This window comes from Staurois parvus, unplaced genomic scaffold (genome assembly GCF_062004578.1).
Source record: "Staurois parvus isolate SC_StPar_1 unplaced genomic scaffold, SC_StPar_1.0 ptg001432l, whole genome shotgun sequence".
Lineage (NCBI taxonomy): Eukaryota > Metazoa > Chordata > Amphibia > Anura > Ranidae > Staurois > Staurois parvus.
The window spans coordinates 2209767-2229922 of record NW_028319228.1 but is presented as its reverse complement, the minus strand read 5'-3'; the positions used below and the strand labels follow the sequence as shown (position 1 = coordinate 2229922).

The following is a 20156-nucleotide window of genomic DNA, read 5'->3' as shown; positions in this document are numbered from 1 at the left end:
CCTTTAATCCCATCCCCAAGTGTCTCTTGTTTAATTCCTCCTATCTTACGTCAGGGTTATTATTGGCTACCTGTTCTGCTGTATATAAGGGCTCCTTGTTACTTACAGCCTGAGCCTCAGATTGGCTGACTGCGGCCTTTTGTTATTGGTTGAATCTGAGAAGATATCTTTTGACTACTGTAGTCAGCGATAACTCAGATTCAACCAATAATAAAAGAAAAATCTGCAGGCAGCCAATCTGAGGCTCAGGCTGTGAGTGGAGGAACCCTCTGCTTTTTCATGGCCACAGTTTAATACTGTATAAGTGGAAGGCACTCAGGGAGTGCTAAAAGTCCACGGGTTAGGGGTGCAAATTACTTGCCTTGCCATGGGCACTGACAACCCATGCTATTCCACTGGGCAGAGGACAGGGTCAGCTGGGCAGAGGATGGGGGATAGCAGGCAGGGGTCAGAGTTCAGAGGTAAGTAGTAATACAGAGCAAGGGGTCAGTGGAATGTAAGCAGAGGTTAGATCAGCAATGGGCAAACTACGGCCCGCGGGCCGTATACGGCCCGGCGGACCTTTTAATCAGGCCCGCGGATCTAGCCTCCCGCTAGGCTCCTCTCACAGTCTGCCCTGAAGACCGGTGTAGCATGAAAATCTGTCTCCTATGAGGATCTGTCCCCCTCGACGTATCTGCGCATGTGCCGGAGATCGCCGATCGGCTTCTAATGCCTGAAACTGGCACATGCACAGATACGTCGAGGGGGACAGATCCTCATAGGAGACAGATTTTCATGCTACACCGGAACGGCGCGGGACACGGCGAGAGGAACGTGCGGAGCAAAGGTAAGTGAATTGACACAGGGGGGACTTGGGGACTTAATATGGGGGATGAATTACTATGGGGAATGAATTACTATATGGGGGATGAATTACTATATGGGGGATGAATTACTATAGGGGGGATGAATTACTATATGGGGGATGAATTACTATGGGGGATGAATTACTATAGGGGGGATGAATTACTATGGGGGATGAATTACTATAGGGGGGATGAATTACTATATGGGGGATGAATTACTATGGGGGATGAATTACTATATGGGGGATGAATTACTATGGGGGATGAATTACTATAGGGGGGATGAATTACTATGGGGGATGAATTACTATATGGGGGATGAATTACTATAGGGGGGATGAATTACTATAGGGGGGATGAATTAATATGGGGGATGAATTAATATGGGGAATGAATTACTATGGGGGATGAATTACTATATGGGGGATGAATTACTATGGGGGATGAATTACTATATGGGAGATGAATTAATATGGGGGATGAATTAATATGGGGGATGAATTACTATATGGGGGATGAATTACTATATGGGGGATGAATTACTATGGGGGATGAATTACTATATGGGGGATGAATTACTATGGGGGATGAATTATTATATGGGGGATGAATTACTATGGGGGATGAATTACTATAGGGGGGATGAATTAATATGGGGGATGAATTAATATGGGGAATGAATTACTATGGGGGATGAATTACTATATGGGGGATGAATTACTATATGGGGGATGAATTACTATGGGGGATGAATTACTATGGGGGATGAATTACTATATGGGGGATGAATTACTATGGGGGATGAATTACTATATGGGGGATGAATTACTATATGGGGGATGAATTACTATGGGGGATGAATTACTATATGGGGGATGAATTACTATATGGGGGATGAATTACTATGGGGGATGAATTACTATATGGGGGATGAATTACTATATGAGGGATGAATTACTATATGGGGGATGAATTACTATAGGGGGGATGAATTACTATATGGGGGATGAATTACTATAGGGGGGATGAATTACTATAGGGGGGGTGAATTACTATGGGGGATGAATTACTATATGGGGGATGAATTACTATGGGGGATGAATTACTATATGGGGGATGAATTACTATGGGGGATGAATTACTATATGGGGGATGAATTACTATATGGGGGATGAATTACTATGGGGGATGAATTACTATATGGGGGATGAATTACTATATGGGGGATTAATTACTATGCTTACTATGGGGGAATATTACTATACTTACTATGGATGACACATACACATAATTCATCTACTCTTGGTCCGGCCCCCGGGTCCAATATATGAACCCATTGCGGCCCTCAAGTCAAAAAGTTTGCCCACCCCTGGGTTAGATGTACATAAGACATAGTACAGCAGTCATTGATGTGTAACAAACAGCCCTGGCCATGAACTGTTTACCCCTCTCAGGTATCTGCCAGTATAATGCAAAATAAATGTTGATGTCTGGAAGGTTCACAGATCTGCATTACAGTCCGTAGCTTTATATAACACTGGTAGCTCAGCACTAAAAAACCTGTTAATATAGCTTGCTGACTTCTGGCACTGATTCCCTGCTGCCTTTCCATTCATATCCAGCCTCCAGTTACCTGTATTGCAGTGCACAGCTTGTGTTCGTGCAGAGATGGCTGGGCAGGTACTGACATGGCTCAGTAATTGGTGCTGTCTCTCTCATTCCCATCCAGCCCTGCCCTTTAGTTAGTTCTTCCCTTTGCTCTGTGTTATATATTGTAGATTGCTGCTTTGATCTGAAAAGTGGCGGGTGCAGTCAGGAGTTGGTGGCATGCCGGGGTCACCATCTACCTGTCAGCTGCGATCATCAGGTAGATTGAGATCAACGGGTTGCAACCCCCAGTCTAGGGGATGTCTTTTTAGGATTTATTGCTTAACTTGAATGGGAGAGGGGTTCAGTGATCAGGATACTTCAAGCAACAGCAAAAATAACAGGAGGACAGCTTCTCACAAACCTTCTTTAAGCAGTCTTTCCTTTGGGTAACGGGATGGTTAGTATATCTAGAACTCTATGAGAGCAGTCTCAGTCCATATAGCATTTTTTTGCACTTAGTTCCCTTTGATCACCTGCACACCCAAGAGTCTGTAGCAAGGTATTTACTCACAAAGGAGCTCTCTGCTACCAACCATCCACAGGTAGTTCCCCAGTGAAGGAGAAAAAAGATCCTTCTCCAGAATCATGACTCCAGGGTGATGCCCTCCAGCAAATAATCCTTTAGAAATCTTCTTCAAGCCCTCAGCCCAGCAACTGCTGAGGCCTAGACTGCAATTTATTCTCTCACTAGCTAACTCCCAGGGGCAGCAGCCCCAGGAGAACTTAAACCCTCCCTGGAGAGGCAAGAATACTCTGGGTAGGTCTGTCAAACTTTTATCACCTCCCCAGCTATCTTCTGGATGCCTCCTTTCAGCGATTAGCTGGGACATGATAAATATTCATCCTAGTCATTTGACTCTCCCTGCCCTATATTCTGAAAGCTTCTTCCAGAAAGAGGTAAGAAAAATCAAACACCCGGCTAGGAAACCCTGACCATAACAAAAACGATCAATTATTGCTCCATTGACTGCAGTGAAGTCAAAAACTAAATTTAGCCTAGCAGCCTAACTAGAGCAGGGCTCCACAAACAGAATATGTAAAAAGAAAATCAAGGTCACAAAAAAATTCTAAACAAATGGTAGGTTGCAAAAGAGAGCAGGACAATTTTCAAATATTTTAGAAGTAAAAAGGTTATGTCTTAGCATGTAAGTCTTTACAAGATTATTTTGAGTTGGTGACCGGGGACAAAGAGGGCAAATTTATTAAATACCTGTCACTGTCAAGGGTCAGGTTCACAGACTAGTAGCTATAGAAGTAGAGAGGCTACCACCAACTTCCAATAGGTACACATGCAGGTCACCTTGGCAGATGATGCAGGCTCACCCAAGGTGCAGGGTCTAGGCACTAACCAGTATTCACCAGAGCCTCTGATAGTGGAGATGGTTTTTGCTGTGTGCTAGTACCAGGTTGTGGTCCTTAGGATTAACCCACCATGAGGTTAGCAAGCCAGATTCCAATAACAGATATAGCAGGAAGGAATCAAGCAGAAACATAGTCAGCAAGCAAACCAAGGGTCAGTAACAATCGGTTACCGTTGGATCAAGTTGAAACGTGGTCAAAGAACAAGCCAAATGTTGGTAACAACCCATATGGAAGAAAAATATATTTGAAATATATTTTAAAAATATTCTTCCCAAATATATTGACACATATTTGAAATACTACAATTTTGGCCATATTCAATATATTTTGAATTTTGGCCTCGCCTAATGTTTTTGTTATCTCTCTGATGGGTTTGTTTTGTTTTTTCAGCCTAATGATGGCTTGGTTCACTGATAGTGACAGCTCTTTGGATCTCATCTTGAGAGTTGACAGCAACAGATTCCAAATGCAAATAGCACACTTGAAATGAACTCTGGACCTTTTATCTGCTCATTGTAATTGGGATAATGAGGGAATAACACACACCTGGCCATGGAACAGCTGAGAAGCCAATTGTCCCATTACTTTTGGTCCCTTAACAAGTGGGAGGCACATATGCAAACTGTTGTAATTCCTACACCATTCACCTGATTTGGATGTAAATACCCTCAAATTAAAGCTGACAGTCTGCAGTTAAAGCACATCTTGTTCGTTTCATTTCAAATCCATTGTGGTGGTGTATAGAGCCAAAAATGTTAGAATTGTGTCAATGTCCCAATATTTTTGGACCTGACTGTGTATGTGTGTGTGTGTATGTATGTGTGTGTGTGTGTATATATATATATATACATATATATATATATATATATATATACTGTATTTTTTTAAAGCGTTTTTATTACAAAATATGTTAAAAAATACATTGCAAATATACTGTATGTCTTTAAAAATAAAAATCTAAATTTTTGGAATGCATTTACAAATATATGTAAAAATATATTATGTTTAAATGACTTTTTATATGTTAAAAAAAATCTGAAGAATATATTTAAAAAAATATATTTATAACAATATGTTTCATATATTTTGTAATATATAAAAATGCATTTCAAATATATATATATATATATATATATAAATAAAATATGGCCAAAATTGTAGTATTTCATATATATGTCAATATATTTGGGAAGAATATCTTTAAAATATATTTGAAATATATTTTTCTGTGGGAAGTGGCTTCAGGTTGGAATCAAGCAGAAGTGTAGTCGAGAAACAAGCCAAAGGTAGGTAACGAGTGGCAGTGGAGATAAGGACAGCTGCAGGTATGCATGTTGTTGGCAGGAGAGAGCACAATAATCTGCCAAACGGCAAATTTAAAGGCATGTCCTAAATAGGAAGTTCATGGTAGGATCGAGGAGTTTAAGGTTCACCAGAAATAATTATCCAAGGGTTCAGACATAGTGCTTTCCAGCGTCTCAGTTGGCTCAGCAAGGAGAGCCTCTGTTAGACACTGCAAATGTTGTGGGTTCAGATCTTGGCCCCAACAATGCTTTCTTCAGTTCTGTGTATACAATACAAAGAAAAATGGGGGAGCTCAAGTCCATAATGGTGATAGTATTTACATGCAATCTACAAAGACTCAAAATTGATATGTTCCGGTAGCATTTAGACAACAAAAAGGTGAATAAAGCACTTGGACCACATGGCCTCAAAGACTTGAGCTCTGTTATTTCAAAGCCATTGTTTCTAATTTTTAGAGACTGTTTAATGATTGACATAGTACTACTGGATTGGCGTAAGGCCAATGCAGTGCCTATATTTAAAAGACATCAAAGGCTTTACCAAGTAACTACAGACCAGTTAGTTTAACTTCTATAGTCAGGAAGATACTTGAGAGTAAAATAAAAGATCATATGGAAGAGTTTTTCCTGTAAAACAATATTTTAAGCAAGTCACCAGGGCTGCACAAAAGACAAGTTGTCAAACAAATCTGATTTCTTTTTAGGAGGAAGTAAGCAAAAACTTAAACAAAGAAGTGGCTGTGGATATATTATTACTTGGATTTTGAATTTCGAGAGAAGTGAATAATGATTCATACTCTGAATCGTCTAAGGTGGTGTATTAAAGAAAAGAAAATGCTGCACATGATACACAAACTAGTTACTTTCCTTTGAAGTGGAGAGACGTGAAGTGAACAGGTGGAGAGTAACCCAAAATATTAAATAAAAAATAAATGAAAGATGGATACATGGGAGATAATATCACATGGCTAAAAAGTAGTGAAATTAATAAAAATTGCAACAGTGTATTAGTTAAAAAGAATCATAAGGAGGATTGATGTTGTGTAAATAGAGATATAACTCAAACCCGGAGGTATAGAAAGCACTAGACAAAAGTAAACTGAACTGACAACTAGGCTGACAAGGCTGCTGCCTCTGTTGCAGTATGGGAAACCTGCATTTTAAAAGACAAACTTCAGCCTTCATTAGCCATCAAAATGGTTGGCTGGCCGATGAAGGAAACATTTTGTCTTTCGAAAACACGTCCTAGCATTGATTGTAGTCTCCTGCTTTTAAGGCGGTACAGCAGTCCTGGTCTCATCGGCTCCCATTTACTCCCATCTGGGCAGTGGCTTCACCAGCGCTCACCCTGGGTTACATCCAGCTAACTGATTCATCTATTTGTGCACTGGACTCAACTGCCCTATGACAGGCTTAGACTTTGCTCCACTTGTGGGTGTATACACAGTTCAAAGTCGAGACCCTTACTTTTTTTGATGTATTTATAAATGGTATAGAGTTTTGGATTAACAGTACCATTTGAGTGTTTCCAGGTGACAGCATGCTATTTAGTGGAATAACCTCCTTACAGGACGTCTCCACTTACAAGCTGACTTCAATGCACTACTCAATTCAGCAAATATGTGGCAATTGAGGTTTAATGTTGATAAAGTTATGCACCTGGAGGCAGAAAATATGCATTCATCATACAGTCTAAGAGGAGAGCAGCTAGGGGAGTCAATGACCGATAAGGATCTGGGTGTTCTGGTGGATCATAAACTTAAAGTGGAGCTCCACCCAAAAGGGGATGTTCTCCTTTATTACTTTGTCCCCCGCTCCCCATTAAGGATTGGCACCTTTGGGGAGTGGGTACCTGAATTTGACAGGTATCCACTCCAACTTCCATTGTGATCGCCTAGGCAATTGGAAGCAGAAGTTGTCCTGAATTTGACAGGTATCCACTCCAACTTCCATTGTGATCGCCTAGGCAATTGGAAGCAGAAGTTGTCCTCCCCCCCTCCCTCCCCGTAGTCTTCTGGGACACATGACAGGTCCTAGAAGACTACAGGACCATTCACAAAGCGCAGCACTTCTCCGCATGCACAGTGGGCACCCGGCTGTGAAGCCGCAAGCTGTCACAGCTGGGTGCCCACACTGAAGATGCCGGCACCAGGGAGAGAAGACAGACGGTGAAACCAGTGGTGGTGAGGACACTGCTGGACCGAGGGACAAGTAAGTGTCTGTATTTTAAAAGTCAGTAGCTACAGATTTTGTAGCTGCTGACTTTTATTTTTTTTTTATCAGGTGGAACTCCGCTTTAACAATAGTAGCATGCAATGCCAAGCTGCAGTTTCTAAAGCTGGCAAACTACTTTCTTGTATTAAAAAAAGTTATTGACTCCAGAGAGACATAATTTTGCCCCTGTACAGCTTCTGTGCTTACAAATGACAACTTGTCTCCCAGTGGCTCCCGTGGATCTGATCTCCTGAGCAGCTCCCACTGAGTGTAGCATGGGGACAATGGGGGGAGATGAAGGTGCTCCAGGTGCATGGGCAGAAGGGGAGCATCACATGGTAGGTGGCACCTCTTGTGACACCTGTCTGTTGCCTAGTGCCTGGATGCTGATGCCCCTGCTGGATGATCTTCCTATAAGTGTGAGAAGCGGAGCTGCCTACAGTGTGACAGAGGTACTAGAGCTAGCCGGGTGGACTCACTCTGTACATAGTGCACTCCTGAACCCTTCACTCTATGTTCAGGACAATCCTGATTTCTGCACTACTCAACTCTGCACTAATGCACCACTGAATCTGCACTCTGTACGTAGTGCTCCCCTAACTTCTGCACTCTGTGCATACTGCACCCCTAAACTGTGCACTCTGTACTTAGCATTCCCCAGAACTCTGCACTCTCTGTGTAGCATACCACTGGACTCTTTACTCTGTGTGTAGTGCACCCCTGAACTCTGCACTGTCTGTAATGCACCCAAGAACTCTGCACTCTTTCCGTAGCATACCCCTGAACTCTGCAGTCTGTACACAGTGCACCCCTGAAATCTGCACTTTGTACATAGCACATTCCTGAACCCTGCACTGTATGTATATCACATTTCTGAACCCTGCATCCATACATAACCCAATTCTTAGCTCTGCAGTCTGTGCCCAGGGCACTCTTGAATGTTGGACTCTGTGCATAGCACATTCCTAAACCATGCACTTTGTGTGTGCGTAGTGCACTCCTGCACCCTGAACTGTGTTTGTAGTGCACTCCTGAACTTTGCACTCTGTATATAGCACACTCCTGAACCTTGCATTCTGTACATAGCATGCTCCTGAAATCTGCACTCTGTACGTAGCACACCCGTGAACTTTGTACATAATGTATTTAATGCTCCTTTAAGGTCCCCCTTTTGTTAATGCAATTTGGCCACACCCACCATGTGGTTTGGCGTGGGGGGATTCTCTGACAAAAGCCCCAGTCAAGCCACATGTGACCAGTTTTTGAACTATCATTGACATTTATTTTTTTTTATTTTCTATCGAGACACACAGCTTCTTAGTAAGAAACCTAAGGTTATACTGCTGCCTACACAAATCATTGAAACTGCTCGCATCAATGGCTATTTCTGATAACCCTTCCATTTATTTTTCAGATGCTTATTCCTCCTTCTGCCTCATACTGTTGTGCAAGGATTTGTGACGCAGTAAACTTGTTGCTCCCCCAATTGCAAGGGCATAAAACACCCACCTCTACCTTCTATGGAACAAATCTGATGCAAAGATAGAAAGACAGAGAAAACAATCTGCGCAGTTAATAATAAGTCCATAAACTCATGAACAACAAAAAAAACGCACAAACAATAAAATAAAACTCGCAAAATCAAAAGTGATTGCTGCTGACACATCAATTAGTGATTTTCAAAACACTTTAACATAATATCTAAAGTCCTACACAATGCAACACAATCATATGAAATAATGTGACAGTCCTTAATTCAAAGCAATATAATGGTCCTTCAGTATCCAATAAAGCTGTATTTCCTCCACCACCATGATGTGATTTATCTCTTCCTTCCTCTTCTCAAGCTCTACAACACATGCAAATGCCCAGTGCAATGGAGCTCCATACACATCAAGACCATAACACACTTGTTGCCCCACCTTGGGCTTATGTGGCATCAGCTATTCCTCCTCAATATTCCTCACCATGGATACACCACATCACAAGCTCCTAAAATCAACACTTACATTTAAAAAGCACCCACAGTGCTATGTATCTGAGCATGAATAAACAATGGTCATAGTGATTAGTACAGCCAGTGTTCTCATACCCACAGCATGGCTCCAAATCCTGTACGGGTTACGCTTCTATGCCAGAGCTTCCTCAGAAGGCTGATGCAAACATATCTAATATTTCTGATTCTATCAGGGATCCTTGAGGGGACTCGATAACTGATGCTAAACCCTTCCTTCTTTAGAACAAGAAACTCCACTGGCTTTCAGTCAGCAATTGTTTCACCTCAACAGATTCTTTCTAATGAAGTCTGCTTGTTGGAGTAGTTCACTGTTCCTTTCTCTAACATGGTGTCTAGGCTTGGTTCTCACAGGCCCTGGTTCATATATATGCTGCCGTGCGGACTGCGTTTTGTGCGGGCACGAGAGCCCATTCATTTGAATGAACTCCCGTGCCCCATGACACGCAGGGAAGAAATCCCTGCACTTCATCTGAAAACGCAGCCCGCACGGGAACCTCGGTTCCCAGTACAGTTGCATTTTCCAGTGCTGGCGGTGTGCCATTAGAACTAATAGCACTCGCCCGCGGGCCCGCATTCCTCTATGTGGATGGTGCAGCTGCACGGATTTTCATGCGGATCTGCAGCGGCACCACACGCACATATGTGAACCAGGGCTAAACGTTCCATAAAGGTGTTTCGTTATCATCCTCTGGTTGATTTAACCACTATCCGGGCATTTTTACCCCCTTCCTGCCCAGGCCAATTTTCAGGTTTCAGCCCTCTCGCACTTTGAATGACAATTGTGCGGTCATGCAACACTGCACCAAAACTAAAATTTTATCATTTTGTTCACAAAGCTAGAGCTTTCTTTTGCTGGTATTTAATCACCACTGGGGTTTTATTTTTTACTAAATTAAAAAAAAAGCCCCAAGACTTTGAAAAAACCCCCCACGTTTTTCTTTGTTTCTGTTATAAAAGTTTGCAAATATATAAATGTTCTTCATAAATTTAGGCCAAGATGTATTCTGCTACATTTCTTTGGTGAAAATAACCCAAATCAGTATTTATTATTTAGTCTGTAGGAAAGTTATAGAGTTCACAAACTATGGGATATATATGAAAATTGATCAATCCGGAAGTACTGACAGCCAATCTAATTTCCTGAGGCCCAAAAATGTCAGAACAGTACAGATATCCCCCAAATGACCCCTTTTTGCAAAGTAGACAGTCCGACGTATTTCATAGGAGACATGGTGAGTTTTTTGAAGTTGTAATTTTTTTGTCATAATTTAAAATAAAGAAATTTTAAAAATTATTTTCACAATTGTTTTTTTTTTACATACTGTCACTAGTGCAGTACAGCATCAGCATATAATTGGTGTGGCAGTGATCAGGGACATTGACTGGTGACAGTATGAAAAAAAATTGATAATTTTTAAATTTTTTTATTTTTTATAATTGTTTATAAAATTTTTGTCTCTTTTTTTAAGATTTTTATTTCATATTGCACTATGACCAAAGTAGTATAATGTTACCATGGTAACATTGTACTACTTTGGGGAAGTGATCAGTATTTCTTTTTTTTCTACACAATTTGATTGCTATAAGCAAGCATTTAACTAAATGAAATTGATTCATTCAGGTTTTTTTTTTGTTGTGATTAGCTGTGATGGGCCATGGCTAATCACATGACACAGATGGGCTGTGATTGGCACAGCCTGTGCATGTGATCGCTGTGACCATTCACAGCTAGACACACTGTTATACAATGGATGGCATGAAAGGAAGCCATGCATTGTATGCAGCTGTCATGTGGTCTGCTGTGATTGGTCACAGCAGGTGACATGGTACTGACAACAGGGCCGGTACACAGATCTGTCATCGGCAGTGTCCGAAGTACATGGCTGGTGACAGATCTCACCACAGCGCAGACCTGCGGGCGTGTGCAATGCGCAATCCGGGAAGGATGCCATATGATGCCCTCCCCGAGGGATGAGGTGTTTGCCCGGCCGTCATTTGACTATAGGCAAGTGGTTAAAAGAAAAGTATGACCAAAGATTTTTTAGCCATACTTCTCCTATTGTATCACAGAAGTGCTCTTATTTCTGCACTCCGGTGACCCAGATTCAGCTGACAGCGGGCTAAACATTGCTGTCGGCTGATATCACAGAACAGTCCAGGCTCTGCAAGGATCCACCCAGATTAACCAGCAGCTAGCTCTCAGTAGAGTCTCAGTAGAGCAGTCTCAGTATGTCACCATGAGCCTGAGGGCTTGTTCACACTTGACTTCTTCTCAAAAGCCCCTATAGCTTTTAACAGGCATTAGACAGGCGTTTGGGGAGTGTTTTTAAAGTTCCTCAAATGCTCCTCAAACTCCCTATGCACGTTTTTGAGGCATTTCATAGATGTTTTCCAAGTGTTAAAGCCGCACCACAAACACCTATAATGAAGTTAATGGTATGGACCCTGCATCAGGGGCGTATTTGCCGCGAGGCAAACAAGGCATTTGCCTAGGGTGGCACTTTTCAGGGGGGCAGCACTGCGAGACTTCCGTGGGAAAGGGACAGGGGCAGGATGGCAAAGGATGAGGGTATAGCAAGGAGGGTCACCCGGGCCAAGGGACCGGCTGCAGAAGAGAGCAGAGTGGTGGGCAGATCAGCGGTGCGCACTCGGAGCGCGTGAGGGGCGGGGCCCGCTGTCAGTGTGCCGGCTACACCGGGATGTGCAGGAAGGTGCCAGCGAAGGAGGAAGCAGAAGAGGACGAGGTCAGGGTGGGAGGAGCTCTTTTACCGCCGGAGATCCTGGGGGAGAAGGGAGCCATCCTGGAGTGATGCTGACACCATCTGGAGGAGCCGCTGCTGGATAGGTAAGTGCTTGGAGGATTGGTGCTTCCCCACTCCTGTCTCACTGTCCCCCGATACACTGCCTTCCACCTGTTCCAATTCCCCCCTCCTGTCCCCCACATTGTCCCACTACCCCCCATCTGTCCCCACTGCCCCCCACTTGTCCCTCTGCGCTCCTCCTGTCCAGCTGCCCCTCACTGGTCCCTCTGTACTCCTCCTGTCCAGCTGCCCTGATCCTGTCCCATGCCCCCTGTCACGCTGCCCCCCACCTATCCCTCTGCGATTCTCCGGTCCCACTGCCCCTCACCTATCCTTCTGCACTCCTCCTGTCCCTTTGTGCTCCTTCACCTGTCCCACTGTGCTCCTCCTGTCCCACTTCCCCACACCTGTCCCACTGCGCTCCGACTGTCCCACTGCCCCTCACCTGTCCTTCTAATAGCTTTTATTTCCATACACACAAATGCATTGGGAACACTACACATTCTATTTCAAATCAAAACATGAAGAAAAATATATCAAATTTGTGTTGTTCCTCTAAACAAATTGAAGAAAAGTGAATATTAGACTGTTCAAAAAATAGCAGTGTTTGTATTCTTCTTTACAAACTCAAACATTCACTATATAAACTGAAAAAAGTTTGAAGATTTTGCTTTCCTTTGAATCACTTAATTAATATTTAGTTGTATAACCACTGTTTCTGAGAACTGCTGTACATCTGTGTTGCATGGAGTCAACCAACTTCTGGCACCTGTGAACAGATATTCCAGCCCAGGATGATTGGACTACGTTCCACAGTTCTTCTCTACTTCTTGGTTTTGCCTCAGAAACTGCATTTTTGATGTCACTCCACAAGTTTTCTATTGGATTAAGATCCAGGGATTGGGCTGGCCACTCCATAACATCAATCTTGTTGGTCTGGAACCAAGATGTTGCACGTTTACTGGTGTGTTTGGGGTCGTTGTCTTGTTGGAACACCCATTTCAAGGGCATTTTCTCTTCAGCATAAGGCAGCATGACCTCTTCAAGTATTCTGATGTATTCAAACTGATCCATGATCCCTGGTATGCGATAAATAGGCCCAACACCGTAGTATGAGAAACATCCCCATATCATGATGCTTGTGCAACCATGCTTCACTGTCTTCACAGTGTACTGTGGCTTGAATTCAGTGTTTGGGGGTCGTCTGACAAACTGTCTCCGGCCACTAGACCCAAAATGAACAATCTTACTTTCATCAGTCCACAAAATGTTGCGCCATTTCTCTTTAGACCAGTCAATGTGCTCTTTGGCAAATTGTAACCTCTTCAGCACATGTCTTTTTTTCAACAGTGGCAATTTGCGGGGGCTTCTTGCAGATAGCTTGGCTTCACATAGGCGTCTTCTAATTGTAACAATACTCACAGGTAACTTTAGACCTTCTTTGATCTTCCTGGAGCTGATTGTTGGCTGAGTCCTTGTCATTTTGGCTATTCTTCTATCCATTCGAATGGTAGTTTTTCACTTTCTTCCACGTCTTTCGGGTTTTAGTTGTCATTTTAAAGCATTTGCGATAATTTTCGCTAAGTAGCCTATAATTTTCTGCACTTCTTTATATGTTTCCCCCTCTCCAATAAACTTTTTAATCAAGGTACACTGTTCTTCTGAACAATGTCTGGAACGACCCATTTTCCTCAGAATTTCAGAGAGAAATGCACTGTAACCAGCATGTACAACATTTGCTGCCTTCCTTCCTTAAATAAGGGCAATAATTGCCACCTGTTTTTCAAAGAATGAATGACCTCACTAATAGAACTCCACACTGCTATTATTTTGAACATGCCCCTCTCAATTAGTGATTCAATTACACAGAATCAGCAGCATGCATGTCATGACAGTTGGGTCTGTTGGATTTCTATTACTCTACTACACCTGCTAGTAAATTATTTGCCATGTAGAAATATCATTTCTACCAAAAACAGTGATTGATCAGGTTAGTGATGTCTGACTGCTATTATTTTGAATACAACTGTATGTATGTATGTGTATATATATATATATATATATATATATATATATATATTAGTGGGCCATGTTGTCACTCTCGTGCTTCAGGCCGAGGCCTGAGGAGGTACTGCTGGAGGGAGCTCCATGTTAGGCCCAGAAGCCTGTCGGGGCCTACCTGCTTTGACGTGGTCCTGCAGCTGTCCTGCCCAGGAAGTGTGGTGACATCATTTCCGGTCGGACGGCAGCTGACATCTTGGTACACCTGTTCCTATGTATTTTATTATCAATGCTTGTATGGGTCTGCTGGCCTGATTTTAAAAGTATTTTTATATCTGGTTTTCATACATTAAAAATGGATGTATTACATTATGAGATGTCCTTTGATGTTTTTTTGAACATGGCTTTCTGATGAAGATTTGGAGAAGGAGCCAGTAAGGTACGCTTACAGAGGAGAGTTGGTTGGATTTCAGGTTGATATTAACCACTTGCCGACTAGCCACAGTACATTTACTGCAGCAGGTCGGCACTGCTGCGCAAAATCACGTGTGTGTATGTATATATATATATATATTTATATATATATATGTGATTTTGCATCTCAGACAGGGGGCGAACGCAATGCGTGCGACCGCCCTACCCCGCTGCTGATCGTGGCCGCAGGTGTCAATCACCAGATCCCGGTCGGTGATTACCCTCCGGAGCCCGGCGATTGCCGGCAAACAAATCAGTTTGATCACACTGATTCGGATAGCTGAACAGAGCTGTCCGGATCAGTGTGTTACAGTGAAGTACACCCCCCCCCCCACACCCCCTAGTGAAACACTCCCCTCACACAGGTAACCCTTTGAAGGCCTCCAAATGATAACTACTTCCTCCCCAGTGCCATTAGTACAGTGTCAGTGTTTTTTTTTTTTTGCACTGATCAATATGTTGGTGTCACAGGGGATGTCAGTGACCCCAAGTCAGTTCCCCCACAGTGTCAGAATGTCCGCCGCAGTCCAGCCATAAGTCGTTGATCAATGCCATAAGTCACTGATTGCTGCCATAAGTCGCTGATTGCCGCCATTATTAGTATTAAAAAAAAATAAAATTCCAGTATCTACAGTGGGGCAAAAAAGTATTTAGTCAGCCACCAATTGTCTAAGTTCTCCCACTTAAAAAGATGAGAGAGGCCTGTAATTGGCATCATAGGTAGACCTCAACTATGAGAGACAAAATGAGAAAAAAAATCCAGACAATCACATTGGCTGATTTGGAAAGAATTTATTTGCAAATTATGGTGGAAAATAAGTATTTGGTCAATATCAAAAGTTCATCTCAATACTTTGTTATACATCCTTTGTTGGCAATGACAGAGGTCAAGCGTTTCCTGTAAGTCTTCACAAGGTTGGCACACTCTGTTGCTGGTATGTTGGCCCATTCCTCCATGCAGATCTCCTCTAGAGCAGTGATGTTTTGGGGCTGTCCCTGGGCAACACGGACTTTCAACTCCCTCCAAAGGTTTTCTATGGGGTTGAGATCTGGAGACTTGCTAGGCCACTCCAGGACCTTGAAATGCTTCTTATGAAGCCACTCCTTCGTTGCCCAGGCGGTATGTTTGGGATCATTGTCATGTTGGAAGACCCAGTCATGTTTCATCTTCAATGCCCTTGGTGATGGAAGGAGGTTTGCACTCAAAATCTCGCGATACATGGCCCCATTCATTCTGTCCTGTACATGGATCAGTCGTCCTGGTCCCTTTGCGGAGAAATAGCCCCAAAGCATGATGTTGCCACCCCCATGCTTCACAGTAGGTATAGTGTTCTTTTCGATGCAACTCAGCATTCTCTCTCCTCCAAACACGACGAGTTGTGTTTCTACCAAACAGTTCTATTTTGGTTTCATCTGACCATATGACATTTTCCCAGTCCTCTTCTGGATCATCCAAATGCTCTCTAGCAAACTTCAGACGGGCCCAGACATGTACTGGCTTAAGCAGGGGGACACATCTGGCACTGCAGGATCTGAGTCCCTGGCGACATAGTGTGATACTGATGGTAGCCTTTGTTACGTTGGTCCCAGCTCTCTTCAGGTCATTCACTAGGTCCCCCCGTGTGATCCTGGGATTTTTGCTCACCATTCTTGTGATCATTTTGACCCCACGATGTGAGATCTTGCGTGGAGCCCCAGATCAAGGGAGATTATCAGTGGTCTTGTATGTCTTCCATTTTCTAATTATTGCTCCCACAGTTGATTTGTTCACACCAAGCTGCTTGCCTATTGCAGATTCAGTCTTCCCAGCCTGGTGCAGGTCTACAATTTTGTTTCTGGTGTCCTTCGACAGCTCTTTGGTCTTCACCATAGTGGAGTTTTGAGTGTGACTGTTTGAGGTTGAGGACAGGTGTCTTTTATACTGATAAAAAGTTCAAACAGGTGCCATTGATACAGGTAATGAGTGCAGGACAGAGGAGCCTCTTAAAGAAGAAGGTACAAGTCTGTGAGAGCCAGAAATCTTGCTTGTTTGTAGGTGACCAAATATTATTTTCCACCATAATTTGCAAATAAATTCTTTCCAAATCAGCCAATGTGATTGTCTGGATTTTTTTTCTCATTTTGTCTCTCATAGTTGAGGTCTACCTATGATGCCAATTACAGGCCTCTCTCATCTTTTTCAGTGGGAGAACTTGCACAATTGGTGGCTGACTGAATACTTTTTTGCCCCACTGTATGGGGTATATGTATTCATTACCTATCTATTTCTTTTTCTCCACCAGTAACTTCTCTACATGAGAAATTAGGGTTACCTAATTTCTTTTAATTTGTTGTCAATGGGATTCTCTCACATACCAATTAAAACTCATTTATATAACGTCATATTAACTTGGTATATATAGAATTCAAGTCATAGTTAATATAACCAGGCTAATGCCTTTTGATCATTATAAAAGAAAGTGATTATAGTGTTTAAAGGCTAATTGAGTGTTCTTTTTTGAAACAATCATAACTGACTTGACAATTATTTTCCCTACATTTCAAACATCTAGCAATCCATGTCTATAATTTATAGGTTATAATAGAGATATGTGTCATGCATCAAACATTACATTATTGCATCTTTTTTTAAAGTTGTTTGCTGATGGTTACTGTACAGCCGTACTTTGTCAGCTTTGAAATCAATAGCATGGATTGTGTTGCTCACAGTAAATTGTAAATTGTCTACCTTTTTCCTGTATATAGCTTTGCTATATACAGGATATGGTAATTCAAATTGTTGCATGTAAATGTCATTTCTAAGCTCACTTACAGCTCTGAAATTCAGACCCTAATGCTTTTGAATTGAGCTCAATTTCAAACTATATGTGTAATGTACGTACAGGTCAGGTACTGCAATTTTGTTTAATATGATGCCACAAATAAATCCATTTCTGCATGCATGGTTTTGAACAGCTAATTCACGAGAAGTGTCTTCTATACAAGACTTTTTCAATCAGGGTGGCTAGGCACCCTGGGGTGCCTTCAGGTTTCTTTCATAAAAATTGCCCAAAAAATTGTTTACAAGCCAGTGGAAGTCATTGGTTGATAAGGAGGATGTTGGGTGTCTGCACAGCATCCTTCCTTGCACCTTCTCTTCCCTTTTCTGTTTCTGTTACTGGGGTCACATTAAAGCAGACCTCTGGGCAAAAACTGCTTTACATGTCCTTGTTGCTGATTTCCTACCTTTGTTAAATATGTAATCTATCTTCTGGTTCACTCAGTAGTTACTCTGAAATAGCCTATTCATTTTCAAATCAAACTGCTAATTCTCCTTGGTTTCCTGTTTGTAAGACCAGTGGCTGCTATGCCTCCTATTCCCCCAGCCCAGCCACTGGTCCTGGTACATCCTTCTGTAGTTCTTTCTCCAGGAAGCAGTGATGTAATTCAGCGCTACTTGCAGTGAGGGGCGGACTGAGACTCTCAGACACATTCAACATGTACAGGCCTAGTGTACCTGCCCACATTCACTACAATTGCCTAAGGTTGATGGGAACTGTAGTTTCTTTTTTACTGCAGAGAGTGAGGAGAGGATATGATGTAATCCCTACGGTTACACCTCCTCCTCGGCAGAGCAGATGCTGTTGTCTTTTGAATCACAGAGATGAGGTCACGAAAATTCAATTAGACTTTTCTCCTAGATGGTAAGGATTTTCAAAATGTTATTAACCGTTTAGTGTTTTGTGTAGGGGGTGTACTGATGGGTGATTTTTTTTTTTTTGCCTATCCTGGAGTGAGGGTGAGAAACTGAGGAAGTAGAATAACATTGGACTAATAGTCAGTACCAGTGTGCAAAGGTATATTTGATTTGAAAAAAATAAATCGCCTCTAACTTTGGGTTTTCTACATGTGTGGATGTTGCTACATTATGTATAACTATTTGTTTAGTTTTTTACATTTTAGATTAAGGTGTTTTGAGATTGTGAATAATTTTAAAGCATGCCTTGACTAAAAAAAAAGGTTGAGAAACACTGTTCTATACTTTTACTTGCTTTGAACAAGAGTCATGGGATCTGTGAAGAAACATCAAGAAAATACATTTTTAAACTTGTGTAGCATTTGCTCAGATTGGTTAAAACAGTTGTAAAATGTGAACACAACCAAAGGCAGAGCTATATTAAATTATGAAAAACATTTCAAATATATGTATAAACTGTTATAAATAAATACAATATTTTAGAAACCGTATATCTATGAGTGTCTATAAACCACTATCTTATGGTGGTTCTAAAGCCTAAACATTTTTTTACCTTAATGCATTCCTTGCATTAAGGTAAAAAAATGTTTAGGCATCAGCATCCCCCCTCCCCCCCTCTTTTACTTACCTAGACCCTCATTCAATCCAGCGCTGTGCACACCTTCAGCTCTTCTCTCCCCTCACATCCATTTCTTGCTGGCTTTGCTGGAGCACTAGGAGCCATTGGCTCCCTGCATTGTCAATCAAATCCAGTGACAAGGGAGCGGGGGGCAGGGCTGAGTCCTGCTGTCTGTGTCAATGGACAGAGCAACGAGGTTTAGGAACGAGCACGCGCAAGTGTCCCCATGGGAAGCGGCTTCCCGTGGGGGTACTGGACAGAGAGGAAGGGCCAGGAGCACTGGTGGGGGAACCGAGAAGAGGAGGCTCACGGCCACTCATCTCCCTAGTCTGCACCCATCCATGTGTACACAGGCCTAAAGACCCAGAATATAAAAAATATGGATGTAAAAATTGGTCCTGGGAAGAAATATCATTCAAACTAATTCCTGATAGACATGTTCAGAATGGAAACATTTGCTTTGTTTAGTTCTGGATAAATTCCTTATGTTACTAGTTTCGAAATTAGTGGATTCGTTTCAGAATTAGTTTAGTTTAGATTTGTCTATTCATTTTCTAACGAATTCCACATTTTCAGAACGATCCACATTCGAACCGGTTGACAATTTCTTGACCAATCTGAATTCTGTGTGAAGAATAGCAGGTTGTTAAAGAGAGGGCTGGGAAGCTGAGCGCCAAGTCCTTAACAACTGATGACTCATCAGCTGTCAGTGGTTTCTGCCCCCCATATAAATGAGTGTGAGTGAGGAAAAACACGACACCAGTTTTTGACTGGTGTCCTTTATTAAAAAAATAAATATCTCCTGAAGTAGATCCAACGTCAATCCTGGTGAATGCTTGTCACCGATCTGAAAAAAAATGGGGCTCCTCAACCGACGAAGGCTCCTGCCATCTGACAGCTCCACTGTCATATGGGGGGCAGGATCTGGGGGCCCCCCTTGTTAAAGGGGGCTTCCAGATTCTGATAAGACCCCCGGCCACAGACCCCCACAACCACTGCCCAGGTTTGTGGGGAAGAGACACTTGTCCACATCAGCACCCCCAATGTTGGCATGTGGCCTGGTATGGTTCTGGTCCCCTCCCCCCCTCCAAATTTTCAGAACGATCCACATTTGAATCGGTTGAAAATTT

At 42.4% G+C, this 20156-nt stretch overlaps 1 protein-coding gene across 1 annotated transcript in view; it reads left to right on the top strand.

Annotated features, from left to right (window-relative positions):
• LOC149436009 (G protein-coupled receptor 54-like) overlaps positions 1-20156 on the top strand; it is a 204771-nt gene that overhangs the window by 64331 nt on the left and 120284 nt on the right. The window lies entirely within an intron of this gene.